Source organism: Gasterosteus aculeatus, chromosome 4 (assembly GCF_964276395.1).
Source record: "Gasterosteus aculeatus chromosome 4, fGasAcu3.hap1.1, whole genome shotgun sequence".
Lineage (NCBI taxonomy): Eukaryota > Metazoa > Chordata > Actinopteri > Perciformes > Gasterosteidae > Gasterosteus > Gasterosteus aculeatus.
This window is the reverse complement of record NC_135691.1, coordinates 23404893-23419820: the sequence shown is the minus strand read 5'-3', so window position 1 is coordinate 23419820 and position 14928 is coordinate 23404893.

The window sequence follows — 14928 nt, the reverse complement described above, 5'->3', positions numbered from 1 at the left end:
CTCCCATCCTAATTTGTAAAACCCTAGGAACAAGTAACATACCATCTATGGTGCACAGCTGCCTTGTAGGGCAATACTGTGTTACAAGCTCTTTAAGATAAGACGGTGCCTTTTTTGGTTTGGGAAAATCTGACAAGTAAGATCAGAAAACGATTCATTGCAAGTCTGTCGAGCCACTGGTATTGCCTCTGGTGGCAACACTAGCAGCCACAACATGCTAACTCGCCAATCAGTTGCGAGTGAGTTGGCCGGCGAACAGCTGTTAGGGTACCCCTTTTTGGCGTCAATGAATTAATGTCTTTACTTGGCAAAACTATACGTCACATATCGGGAAACCGTCAATCTTTCTAAATACCGTGACATGAATTTTTGGTCATACCACCCAACACCTAGATTAGGTCCACTAAGAAACTGGTTCAGATTCTTAGAAATGAGTTCAGCTCCATCCAGAGTGGGATGGATGCCGTCCCTCCTAATCAGTCCAGGCTCGCCCAAAAACCTCTTTCAGTGATCAACGAAGCCCTCATTATTTAGGGCGCACCACCTCAACAACCAGCGACAGAAGGATGACATGCTTCCGTTGCTGGTTACATGTTACTGATCAAGTTTGGGAGGGGGCCAGAGAAAACAACGGAGTCCGACATTGTTTTAGTCTATATACACACACACACCGATTCTGTGTTAACTTTAGTGACTTTCGAGTGGCTTAACCAGGAGTCATTACCACCGACATGAATTACAATCTTACTGTATTAACGATTATCCTTAGCCAGCAGTTTAAGATAAGACTCAATGTTGCCCAGTCTGGCCCTGGGTATACATTTAGCTATGGTCCCTGGTTTGCTAACTTTTTTGGATCTATCACCAAAGTTATTTTTTTTAGCATGCCGCTCATCCCATCATCAACGCCGTCCTGCTGCCAAAGCATAAATATATTAACTGACACTCACTGGAGACAGAAAAAACAGAGTGAATGCCTGTAGTTGTCTACAAGCAGCAGTTATCCAGACGCAGTTTCTGGAAAAGTTGATGAATTTCCTTAAGCTGTGTGACGCGACAGATGATGTTATGAACCCAAACACAAGGGCGTTTGCGGTACCAACGTTTGTAGAATTTTCCAAGTACAGAGCAGGAAAAGTGGTTCTCCATGGTGGATAGCGGAAATGATAACTCTTTACGAAGACAAACCACAGAGTTAGGCATTACCCTGAAAACAGTTCAACTTTCCGCCATTGTTTTTCCTTCACATCAACCATGAAAGACGTATGAACTCTGTACCTGTTGTGGAAGCCCTACTCACGTCCGACCACCAAACGCTTGGCACAAAATAGCATCCGTATTTGCAGACAGCTCGGTGAATGTCACTGACTGGATAAAGGCTGGCGCATGCTTCTGTGTCTGCGTATTTACGCACCATTGTGTTAACACACTCGTTTCAATTCATGGTTCTAAAAGGCTTGCGTGTGTTGCAGAGCAATTCACCGACATGGTTTTCATGGACAGGATATCGAGGCGTAATCGGGAGGAGAAGGGTCTACAGTTCAGGGGGCTGCAGATTTCATCTCTGCAAGAAACCGATACATTGCCTACCCCGGGTAGGGAATGTGTCCTTACCCCAAGTGAAGGAGTTCAAGTACCTCGGGTCTCAAATGAGGGGAAGCTGGAGTGTGAGTTTCGCCGGAGAATCGGAGCAGTGGGGCCGGAATTGCAGTCGCTTTACAGCACCATTGTGACAAAAAGAGAGCTGAGCCGGAAGGCAAAGCTCTCGATCTACCGGTGAATCGAGTTAGGGTGAGAAGCTCAGCCATTCGTGAGGAGCTCGGAGAAGAGCCGCAGCTCCTTTGTGTTGAAAGAAGCCCGTGGCGGTTTTAGCATCTGGTAAGGATGCCCCCTGGGCGCCTCCCAGGGAGGTGTTCCAGGCACTGCCAGCTGGGAAGAGGCCTCGTTGAAGGACTTGGTGGAGAGATGATATCTCTGCACCGGCCTGGCAAAGCCTTAGGATCCCCCAGTCAGAGCTGGTGTAACCCGGGAAAGTTTGGGGTCCAATGCTGGATCTGCTGCCACAGCAACTCGATCCCAGATAAGCGGTTGAAGGTGGATTGATGGTGAAACATTAGCGTTGCATTTGGTGTGAACGCGCTTTTGCGCTTCACACCGGGGCCAGAGTGGACATGATGTAATGTGAGTCCACCTACATTTCAAGATACAATGAGATTGCTCAAAACGTAGCTAGTTAAGAAGCAGAAAGGAGGTTATGGAAATACTATGCAGTAAAACTAAACACTCTGGCTTTGTCTGGATGACTTTGATGAAGTTATAGACTTTCAGGCCCTCACGCAGTTGCTGAAGCATGGGCATGTGTTTAGTCTTCATATGAAGTCCATTCGCCGTTTTCAACCAAGTGCACCACAAGTATTCATGAGTAAAGAGCACAACAGTTGCCCATAACTAGATAACTTTCTAAAAACTCAACAAAACTGATTTGGTTAAATAAAGGCATAATTACATGACAGTTGCGTAATTGTACTGCTGCCATCAAGGTAGAAACCACACTAATGACATATTAACAGGCTCATTGAAATAAGCGCATGCCTGTCTACCTGGCCATTTCAGTGTGCACTGAGGATCACTCTGTCACTGGGGTTCTTAAGGTATGGCCCTTGAAATCAGAGATGTTGTACAGTGTAGGATATTAGAAATAAACGGACGACCCGGTTCATAAAATGAATAAAGTGCATTCCGTGTACACCAGAATACAGCCATGATTCTGAAACTGTGTAATCAATAAAGTAATGGCAATCTTTTTAAAACCACTGTAATTCTGCAACTGTAATAGAATAATACCAATGTACAGTTATGATTGTATTTGATGTAATGTAATCAACTGGAATGCATGCATGTAATACTTGCACAACAACTGATATTGACTATGGGCCATTCGAAATCCGAGTTACATTGAACTCACCAGAAGACCACTCCCAGAGGTGTGGACACTAACTTTCACACCTTTACGGATTGGTATAAATACCTGTAGGCAACCATTGTTCTCGAGTTCGCTGGTGGAGACAACCAGCGGGCACTAGGGATTGGTCAAAAGGACTGACCTGGGGCCTGTTGGTTGCAAAGACCAGCGGCTCCTCAGCTGAGATGTTCTTTTTACCACAACACCATCTCTTTTATTAAATACATTTGATTTGAACCTTTCAATCTGGGATACCCTCTGTCCGTCTGGCGTTTCTTCATTTTTGAACACAACAGCAGTCTCTGTGGCTTCACATGAATCATACTGGAAAGGGATGTTAGATGTATAGACATTGTAAAAGGGCGTTAGTGAAATGCACAGGGTATATTGAAACAAATTATGCTTTTACCTGACGTAATTTTAGTTGTTGGTTTCTGACATTAAAAGAAAAAAGTAAGTGACAGTATCAATGTAATGTTGGAGTGTAATTCTTTAATTTAAAATTAAGAAAATGATTAATAAATTGTGCTTCACCTTACCTACATGATACCACTAACTAAGGTAACTATGTAGTTTGTAGTGAGTCCTTGAAAGCACTCAAACATTACTCAAACAGTTTACAACGTTATCCCACATGCATGCAGAAAGTAGGGCTTCATGTTAACACAGCTGCCCTCCCTGTTGTTAAAATGTGAGCAAACGGGAGCAAGCTAAACACACAAATATCTATTTACTGTGCTTTATTTGTGATTAGCTAAAAGTGAATACCTGTTTAAGAACCATCACACGAGATGTGCATCAAGCATGTCGAAAAATTAAGCCAGTGGGACATTATGTCAACACAGTAGCACAGTCCACAACACTAACAACATGAAAACAAAGTAAATTGGTGCTACATTTAAAATCATTTTGACAAAATACAAGGTGAACTTACTTCCATGTCGCTCGTAACAGTCACCTCCCGTCAGTCTTGGAAGCAGATATCGAGCGCCCAAAAGAAACTCCTGGGTCATTCAGCAACGTATGCTCCGCCCATTACGTCCAAACTCAGATTTCTAGTTGCAAGTTGTTTTTTTTAACGAGCAAAAGTTTGTTTGTTTTGCAGACAATAATTCTAGTTCAACAAGCAAAAAAAAAAAAGAGTAATTCTCAGTTCATTATTTATCAGACACCAGAATGTTTAACCAATGAGAGGCGACTACTCCTGTGTGATGGAAAAAAGTATATATTGTGATGTTATCCTTTGTTCATGGCTGACAGGCTTAAGAATTAACAGCTGGCAGACTAGCCATTAATGGTCTGTGGACTGCTGAGGCTTGTGTAGTCGTCATTTTGAGAAACATACTGTATTACAACTATTTTATTAAACCTGTTTTATTGTAACTTTTTTGTCTCTGATTCTTCAAGACTAACAAAATAATTTATGAATACAACAATTGCAATGGAAGAGATTTGCTCTCAAAATATATTTTGTTTGCTTGATAAAAATACAAATATACGTTCATAGTATATGTGATGTAAGATCTTGTTTTATATCTGCCCATATATCTGTCGCCATCCATTGCGCTCACAGGTCACTCGTGTGCACCCAGTGATCATCTGAGTGAATTTGTACTGCTTGCATGTCCCTGTATAGCCTTGCTAAACAGGACCAGCGTCACCATGTGTCTTTTTGCTACCTAGGGGTCTGTGGGCAAGAAAGGTAAGTTGAAGATTGTGATTATGGTAGATAGAGAGCGATCAACTTTGACTGATGGTAAGAGACATGAAATAAGTCCTCCACTTTGGAAAAAATCAATTTGTACACCACCAAAGTCACATATCTTGCTTTTCAAAGGAAAATGTACAATAAATGTGTTGGTTTTCCATTTGCTGTAACATCAATGTTTGGTCAGGGCTTTCTGTGTTATTTCATATCCAAACTTCTCATTGTTCTCCCTACAAATTCCCTCCTGATACTCGAGCTACAGAAACACCAATTTCTCTATTCTCTATAGAGAATTCTCCATTCTCTTCCTCTAGCTGCTCCAGAGAGGAGAGAAATTAGTTGAGGAACCAACTGAGAAAGTCCTCCAAACATCGGCAAAGTAGGCTATTTATACTCCAGTTCAATTTGAAGGCCAATGTTATTTGGTTGGGTTAAGGAAACATAACCACTGAAAAGACCGGGTGCTTGAGAAGCTGTGAAATAATTTCCTGTCAAGGGCATAAAACACTTCTCAACTGATGTAAACATTTCTACTTTCAAAAGCAATTTATTTTCTAGCAACCGCTGAAAGCAGAAAACATATCTTATGTTCCCTTTCCTTGAATTTTTATGTATAACCCTCCCCACTACCATTTCCCAAGTGTTTACCGCCTGTTTCCGAGTGGATTTGGATTACGGTCAATGCAATGTTTTATTTTATAAATACCTTTATGGCCATAGCTGGATTGCCCCTTGTTTTAATTCAATTATAAAGCTGGAACCTAGTCTTTGCATTATGAAGCGCAATGTAGAAGAGAATGTAATCTGTCTGAGAAGCTGAGATCCTACGTAATACACACCTAAACACCTTTTATATAAGAAGATTCAACTTTTTGTCATTGCACAGCGTACAGACAACTACTTAAACTACCCGAGTGTGCCTCTGGTAATACCAAAAAAGGCACCGTGGCAAGCATGACAACATACTCTAAAATCTGACATAAGGTTTTACCAACGTATTTTCAAGTGAATTTTAAGCACTTTTTAAATGCCACAAATGGGATGGAGTGTGTTTCCCCTAACTGGTAATATGTGAATATACTAAACCAGAGTGTTTTTTCATGTCTCTTCTCCGCCAGAAAATAAACTAGAAATAAAACAAGTTGTTTTGGAGATATGGCCCATCTATGGGACAGAATTAGACCTCATAACTTGATTTCAATAGGGTATGTTAGGGGGTGTAGTTGGTGGACCCAAATGCACACGCACAGCAGTTCATTTTGTAGCCATGTATTTCCCATACAACCTGGGAAGTGAACAAAAAACAAACAAACGAGGGGAACAAAAGGGGGACAGAAAGCGTTCCTCGGGCTTAACTGGAGTCCGGAGGGAAACTCCACCAACGTCTGGGGCGGATCAAGCAGGGTCTGGTGTGGAAACCCGAGGCCCGACACCGTAACCACAATCAGATAAAAATGAGTCACATGTACTCCGTTGGTCTGATACTGCAGGACAAAAAAACAAAAACATGCCAACTGGTTAGCTACTTCTGATAGCGACATTCAACGGCACCTGAGACCAGCCTGGGTACTGGGATGAACTGACGACGAGCCTCGGAACTCAGGAGCCTCTATGCCAGTCACTGGTGATCCTCGGAATGAGCCACAGCTGAGCTATTGAGAGAGGGGCGGGATCGGAGGTGGAACACAGGGTTGGAAACTCTAGGTTGACAAAAAAACAACAAAACAAAAGAACAGACAGGGGGAAAAACTGATAAGCAGACAGCGACCACAAATCAGGGTAAGTTTGATGTATTCATTTATGTCTTATAGTATTGCCATGTTTCATGTTAATCTAATTCATTCTTTTCCATTCAATTATGAATTGGTAATCATTGGTTAAGTACAAAACATTTAGTTGCCTATGGTAAATAAAAAAGCTGTCCTCTCAGATGCCCCTCAGGGGCACTCAGAGGATTTGCTGCAGATGGCACTCTTGGTCTCCAGGCCTCCCATGTCAGCCATTTCACTTGTTACCTTTCTTGCCAGATCTATTTATTTATCTGTTTTGTTAGCAGGAGGTGCTACAACATCACTAGTGTCACCATTTCCCCCTGAGTCTCCACTTTTCACATTGGCTTGAAAAAAAAATCCCACTTTAACACATTAGACTTCCCATTTCACCCAGATAATTACACAATTATCCTGCTTCACTCAAAAAAATCCATCCAGGGGTAATTGGTGTGTTGGGCGGGGGGAGTCACCCAGAATCCACTGCGGCGAGAGTCTGGGGGAACGAATCCAGATAAGTCAAGCAGAAAAAGGGAGGGAAAAAGCTGCACTTATTCGATTTTAATCTCGCCACTTTGCAGGCATTTAAATAGCCTTCATCAGACTCCTGGCTTGCAGCCCTGCCACTAACCTGTTATCAATGGCGAAAAATGCCCATTTTAAATGTCAGTGTGAGCACAGAACGGAGGCGCAGTAACAGGTGCTCAGCCCGAGGTGAACTGCAGTAATGCCCCCATTATTGGTTCCTCATAGAGCTGTTACATATTACATTGTTGCTGCTTGGGACACTGCATTCTGTGGGTAAAAGCAGAGCTCAATTATTGGCAGAGAAACATGGAAAAGCACACAATGGCCAGCGGAATAGGATGTACCTGGGTTGCGTCTATAGCATATGAAATAACCTTGATAAAAGTAATTGAATTTAACTGAGATAAGATTTACTTATGGGTGATTCTTAGCAGTAGGAGCGCCTTCAAAATACTACATGAATGTTGGGAATATTCACACCCTCTCATCATCCCCCAGAACATATGCAGAGGGGAGGAAAGGAATGAAAAATTGTAAAAGGAATCAGTCTCAAATCAAGCTCTGAATGGCCAAAGCTGTAACCATAACATCTATAGATGTCCTGATTACCATGCACACCCACAGTCCTTTAAAATGTGCTGATATGGTTTTAAAACAAGATTCAACACTTTAAACCCCAGCAGACTTAATTAAGAGTGGGACCTTGCGCATGCAGAGATGAGCGAGGAGGAGGTATGGAAATGGTGGGATAAAAGGGGCGTGGGGTGTGGTGTGGGGGACGGTATACTGCTACAAAATAATGTTTGTGCTTCATTTTTTTGCCCACCAGCTTGGTCCACACTGACCAAGCCTCCTACCTCTGTGGTGGCAAGCAGACACAGAGAAGCAAGCACATGCAACAAAACAGCAATGTTCCTTTAACTCCCCATCACTTTATAAAACAATGCGCAGTCGTGGGGTGGGGCTGGGGAGCGGATGTGTGTGCCGCTTAAGCAGCCCAGTCTCATTTCCATACAGCTTTTATATGTTTCCAAAAGATATGCATAATTACAGGGTTTGTATATAATTGCTCGAACGCATTGCCGGGGAAAAGCCAGGTTGTTCCTCTTTTTACATTGGCTCGGAGAAAACTCGGCTTCCTTCTCCCTTGGTTCTCCAGTCGGAACAATTAAAACAATGCGGCTGTCTTGGAAAGGAGTTCTGTTCTCATTATCCCTTTCCCTTCATTTTCCCGTCAGAACATTTACAGCTGGAAAAGAGGCCTGGGCACCTTGGCTTTGGAACGCACTCTTTTTTTCTTCTGTTTCCCTCTCCCTTCCTTCCTTCCCTCCCATGTTGCGCTCTCTACACTCTAAGCGGGTTATAAAAAAGGAAATATAAATAACAGAAGGCTGCTCATTCCGTACAGTTGTAAAAACGGATCATGCAGGGTGTCTCAAGCACTCAAAAGGGACTTTACGTTAAGTGTGTTTTTTGAGTCGAGAACAAGTGTTCAACCTGATACCAGCAGAAATAAGACAGCATTTGAAGAGGAAATATTAGACATTCACAGACTTTGTCTTTGTCTTGTGAGACTTTTAGTTTGTAGTGGTCGACCGACACAGCATATGATGCTTGTCTCGCTGACATGTTTCTGAGTGCTTTTTTTGCTCTAGCCCACTGATAACCTGCAATAGCGTATCTATGAGTGTTCCTGCCGCCTTAGTGGGAAAAAAGCCTTCATCCTCTCCATCTCTATCATAGACGAGACGTGGCTATTATCCAAATGGTTTGGCTCCACATAAATTGTGTTAAGGGAAGAGAGTTGTTCCTCTCTGAATGGATGAAAGCTTCCCACAGCTGCTGGGATGGTCTTCTTTTTGCAGGCCAGGCGACATGCCTCTGCATCCATTGCACTTTGTCAACACAGTAAAAACCGCAATATCATCGGTGTGATTGGCAGCTCCCTAAGTGGTGACTCAGTTTATCATCCAATCCAAGTGTAATTAGTATCTGCATCAAGGTGAGAGGTGCTTCTGTTGCTGTCATCAATTTAAATTTGTACAACTAAAGGTTTGACTCTCACTGAAGCTGTCAAACTTCTCTCCAATTGATCAACACAACAGAATCGCAAAAGAAGTCTTGGCGATAGTTGTTGTTTTGGTTATCTTCAAAGGCTTAGAGTTGGATTAATTTTTCTTAAATGTCATGGTCAGAGGGAAATGGGTCCTAAATTGGTCTCTACTGACAGACTGTAGACAGTGATTGTGGTTGGCTGCTATGATGTATCAATGCATCTGAAAGACTTCTTCATCCCAGAACAATACACACCACTCGGGAACAGGGTTTGTGTGTGTGCGTGGAGGGTGGGGGAGTGGAAGGGGTGGCTGCACACAACAAAAATGCATCAGTTTACAAGATAAAATTACTTTTTTCCCCAGAAAGTCAGAAAAATGATAGGAATAATACACCATTCATGGTATCGGACAGCAGGGAGGGGAAGAAAGCCGGGCATGTTCTAAATGCTTTTCTCATACTCACATTCCCCACTGCTGACCAGTGCAGAAAAAACAGGTATCCTAATGTTTAAAAAATAACACCATTATTGGTAATATTGAATCCAGTTGCAAGCAATGCAACTTGTAACCGATAAGGACCTGATGAAATCTGTCTTTGCTCTCTCTGAGCCAAAATGCTCTCCGTATGAGTTGAATGGAGGAACCACATTGACAATTCAAATGAAACAGCAATTCAGACTTCATGCCTCTGTCACCAGCTGGCCCCAGCTAGATTGCGTTTTATACACAAAAGGCTTTCTTTTCCAAGGCCCATCGTATACACCCATAGACTAATAAGGTCCAGAGATGTACAAGTACATCCCTGATGGATTTATTATTTTTTATTAATATAATAACATTGATCTAAATGGGTATGGCAATAACAACAACATGTTTAAATCCCTAATAGATCAGCTTGTGCCTCAGATTGTTATTAGCATCCTTTATTACCACAACACACTACATTACGCATATAAAATACATTTACAAGCAGTGCATCCTTAACATATATAATTTGTTTTTTCTGTGGTTGCTGTGGGGATAACACCCACCTCTGACCTCTCCAGCCTTGAGGAGGTCCCCCGATAGCCTCTCCTTCATGAATCTTTTAGGCCAGGAGAGTCTGTGGTTCAAAGTTCTCGTGAACCCAAGAAATAATAAGCTCCCTGATTAGTGTGGCTGAAAATACCCCTGGCTGAAAAGGCTCCAGGTTGGCCCTGCTAGTTCGTCGACCATTTACATACTGGAAGGCTGCAGATGAGCCCCCTAATCTAGCTAGAGGTGATGTGCACATTGCACCCAAAAGACAGTTTGCAGCTAGCTAATCAGGCATTAGGTATCCAAACATCCCCTACCAATGATTGTTTAGGTCAGTCTAGTTCTACTTTAATTAATTTAGGGATTGTGATCCATTTTATTGCAGTATGACCTGCATTGCAGAACTCTATACGTGTCTGTGAAAGTGCTGTTGATTATGGAATCTACTATGGAATTGACCATTTTGCTATATATAACACAGAAAAATCTTTATTCCTAATATTCTGTGGAGGTTGGATGTTCAAATATTATATGCATAGAAAAATGATATGCATATATAAACTATATGTATGTATATAAACATATATGTATGGTCATTATCTCGGGCCTACATAGACTACCGGGGCCTTAATGACAATACCGTGTTGTGGGTCAGCTGCCGTTTTTCCCCATCCTGTGTGTTTGTATCTTCCTTTTCCTCTGGGTGTCTGTCTGTGGTGTTTGTCCCCACCTGCAAGGGGCGTGTCTAGAGGAACTAGGTCAAGAGGCGGGGCCATTCATCCTGCTCCGTTCCCACACAGCTACACATTCCATGATTCACCCCTGCAGTATTTAGACCCTGGCTGTTCACCACTCCAGCGGCAGAACGTTACAGTCCTCAGCTCAGTATCCCTGCTTGTGTTCAGCAAACGCTTCTTGTTCTGTAGTTGTTTCTGTCTAATTTCAGTTACTCTGTGCAGATTCCGCTGTTATCTGCTTCTTACCTGCCGTGCCACCTGCCTCATGTCACTTAGACGTCCCCACCTGCTTCACCTGGATTCTACTGTGGAACTCGGTCGGATCTGCCACTGCCTGATTCCCTCAGGCTTCAGCCCCTTCCCAGAAACTCCAAGCTCAGCCTCAATTGTTCATCTCCCTCTGAGTATTTACTCTTATTAAATTACTTGAACTGACTATCGGTGTCCTGTGTGGTATCGCCTTGTGCTGGGTCATATATACAGTCTCAACATACCATTAAAAATAAGTATCTCCTGCCCTTGATGAACTCCGCCTTTGACTCTTTGCAGGGAGCGACTATTTTTACTAAGTTGCACCTTTGGAATGCCTACCATTTGGTGAGGATCAGAGTGGGAGATGAATGGCTGATGGGTTTTAACACACCGATATTTTGAATATACAGTCATGCTGTTTAGTCTAACCAATGCACCGGCGGTTTTCCAATGCTTGGTGAATGACGTGCTGAGGGATATGATTTTGTATTCGTATACCTTGATGACATCCTTATTTTTATGCCGTTATATTTGTTCCACAATCCTCAGCGCGTCATGTTAAGTTTTGAGCACAGAGAACTATATTTTAGCAAAGAAAAACATATTCCGTGCGCGCAGTTTACTCAGGTGCCCTCGCCACAAACTGGTTTTCTGCGCGCAGGCAGCCGTTGCTGCGCTCTCTCCACCTCTTCACTCTGCGCTCGCTCGACGGTTCACTCACGCGCTCGCTCGACTTGCAGCAGCGTTACATTTGTGCCACAAAACCAACCAATCAGAGAATTAAAGAAGGTCAATTGCGATTGTTGGCCAACAAGCAATTGACCAACAATTGTCGGATTGTTAGTCTCGTTATGTGAGTGAGACTGCCAGCTCTGATATGGCGTTCTATTTGTGCCACAATCCTGAGCACGTAATTTTAAGTTTTGAGCACAGAGAACTATATTTTAGCAAAGAAAAACATTCCGTCCGCGCAGTTTACTCAATCACAGCGCTAGTAGAACTACCTACAGCATCGCGGAAGCTCAGCGAGTTGTTGAAGTTTGCAGCATTTGTGCTAAATGCTAATGGCCTGGATTAAAACACTTGCTGTTCTCATCATTTGCTTCGGTCATGTCTGATGGTGGCTAGCCGGACTTCTAATATCACTCGTTTTCGTCTTCTTTAGGAAGCGTTGTGATTGGAGACCAAGCGTTGTGATTGGAGACCAACGCTTGGCCAACAAGCAATTGACCAACAATTGTCGGATTGTTAGTCTCGTTATGTGAGTGAGACTGCCAGCTCTGATATGGCGTTCTATTTGTGCCACAATCCTGAGCACGTAATTTTAAGTTTTGAGCACAGAGAACTATATTTTAGCAAAGAAAAACATTCCGTCCGCGCAGTTTACTCAATCACAGCGCTAGTAGAACTACCTACAGCATCGCGGAAGTTTGCAGCATTTGTGCTAAATGCTAATGGCCTGGATTAAAACACTTTCTGTTCTCATCATTTGCTTCGGTCATGTCTGATGGTGGCTAGCCGGACTTCTAATATCACTTTTTTTCGTCTTCTTTAGGAAGCGTTGTGATTGGAGACCAACAGCCAATCGCAATTGACCTTCTTTAATTCTCTGATTGGTTGGTTTTGTGGCACAAATGTAACGCTGCTGCAAGTCGAGCGAGCGCGTGAGTGAACCGTCGAGCGAGCGCAGAGTGAAGAGGTGGACATATTTGTCCCGTAAATTCCTCCACAACTGTGTTCACCCCTCGACCGGCAAACCGACGTTTGCGGCGATCTCCCTCTATGAATCGGAGGCCGTCCGCCAATGACGGGTTGTATAAGTGGTCATATTTACAGATTTCTTTCGACAGAAGCTCTTCAATCTGATTCATTCTCTCGCAAAAAATCTTTGTTTTAATAATGGCGGAAATGTGAGACTCCGGAAAGGATTACATTACAGGTCATTTAGCAGGCGCTTTTATCCAAAGCGACTTACATTGCATTTTTAACCAATGACTTTTTACTCTTTTTTTTTTTTTTGCCCAGGGAGCAATTAGAGGTTAGGGGTCATGCTCAGTGACACTTCCACATGGGACATGGAGCGGCCCGGGCTCAAACCGCCAACCTTGCGGTTCCCGGCAGACCCTCTCTCCACCTGCGCCACGGCGACCCACATGGATGTAGTTAGCAGACCAATTGCAGCCTTGTGGGCTGCAGAAGGCTTGCATAGCTTTTGACGCTAGTCTAGAACAGGGGTGCCCAACCTTTTTTGAACCAAGATCTACTTTTAAAGTTGATAGTGTATCGAGATCTACCAAGCCATATCGAAAGCCGTAGCGTAGTGTAGGATATTAGAAACAAATATACGACCCGGTTCATAAAATTAATAAAAATGCATATAGTGTACACCAGAATACAGCCATGATTCTGAAACTGTGTAATCCATAAAGTAATGACAATATTGTAAAACCACTGTAAATCTGCAACTGTAATAGAATAATATCGATGCAGTTATGATTGTATTTGATGTAATGTAATCAACTGGAATGCATGCATTTAATACTTGCACAACCACTGATATTGACTAAGGATCATTCGAAATCCCGAGTTACATTGAACTCACCAGAAGACCACTCCCAGAGGTGTGGACACTGACTTTCACACCTTTAAGCATTGTTATAAATACCTGTAGCAACCATTGTTCTCGAGTTCGCTGGTGGAGGCGACAGACGGGCACTAGGGATGGTCAAAGGACTGACCTGGGGCCTGTTGGTTGCTGAGACCAGCGGCTCCTCAGCTGAGATGTTCTTTTTACCACAACGCCATCTCCTTTATTAAATACATTTGATTTTAACATTTTGATCAGCGATGACCTCTGTCCGTCCGGCGTTTCTTCATTTTTGAACGCAACAGTAGCCACAATTTATTGCGCACCTATATAGGACACTGTTTTCTGACACATAGATACAGTTTTAACAATCATAATACATTTATTGAAGTGAATGTGAATGTGCAAAGAATAAGCACAAGTAGGCCTAGGACTGGCCCGTAACAACACAACAGACAAACAACCCAAATAATACAATGCCTAATTCTTTGAACTTTTATAAGAACTACTTCAAGTTGGAAAAGTGGGATTTAGTGGGATTTCTGGCGCTGAGAGGAGGAAGCTAGTTTCTCATAGTCCGGACAGTAAGAGCTGAGTGCCAGCCGTAAGCAGACTGCAAGGTGGTCATCCGTCATGGTGGATCTGTATTTTGACTTGATGATTTTAATATGTGAAAAGGCAGACTCACACAAATATGTTGATCTAAAAAGTGCAGTCAAATTCTCTGCAGTTTGTCTGAGGTTGGGGTACTTCTCTTTCTGCATTAGATTCCAGAATTGGACATTGATGTCAGGTGTTGCTCTGGATTTGAGCTCAATGTCATTCTTCAGTGTGAGGATCTCATTCTCAATAGCACAGCTATATATGCCACTTTGGACGTTATACAATCCACATCTATATTTTCCCCAAATGGAAAACAGAGATGGCTGACAACAGGCTCAATGGATGCAAAGTCAGTGAAGCGCCTGTCAAATTCTGACAAGATGCTCTGCACTTGCTCATCATAACGTACACTCTCAAGCTCCGCCCAGTCTTTGCCCATAGCCTAGGCTGCCAACTCTCACGCATTGGCCGTGAGATTCACGCATTTGATCGGTTTCACACGCTCTCATGCCACACCTCCGATTTCTCACGCCAAAAAAATGAGACTACCATTGAAAAAGAGGGGCGCCAGAACACAACAGCAATCTAAGGTTCCCTTTCCTGTCCATAGTCACGTTTGCAACGCGCTCGGTATCGCGCTGCGCGGATACGTCCGGGCGCTCCCATCAGCGGAGCAGAAAGCGCGTCGTCGTCGGTGTTCGTCTGCAC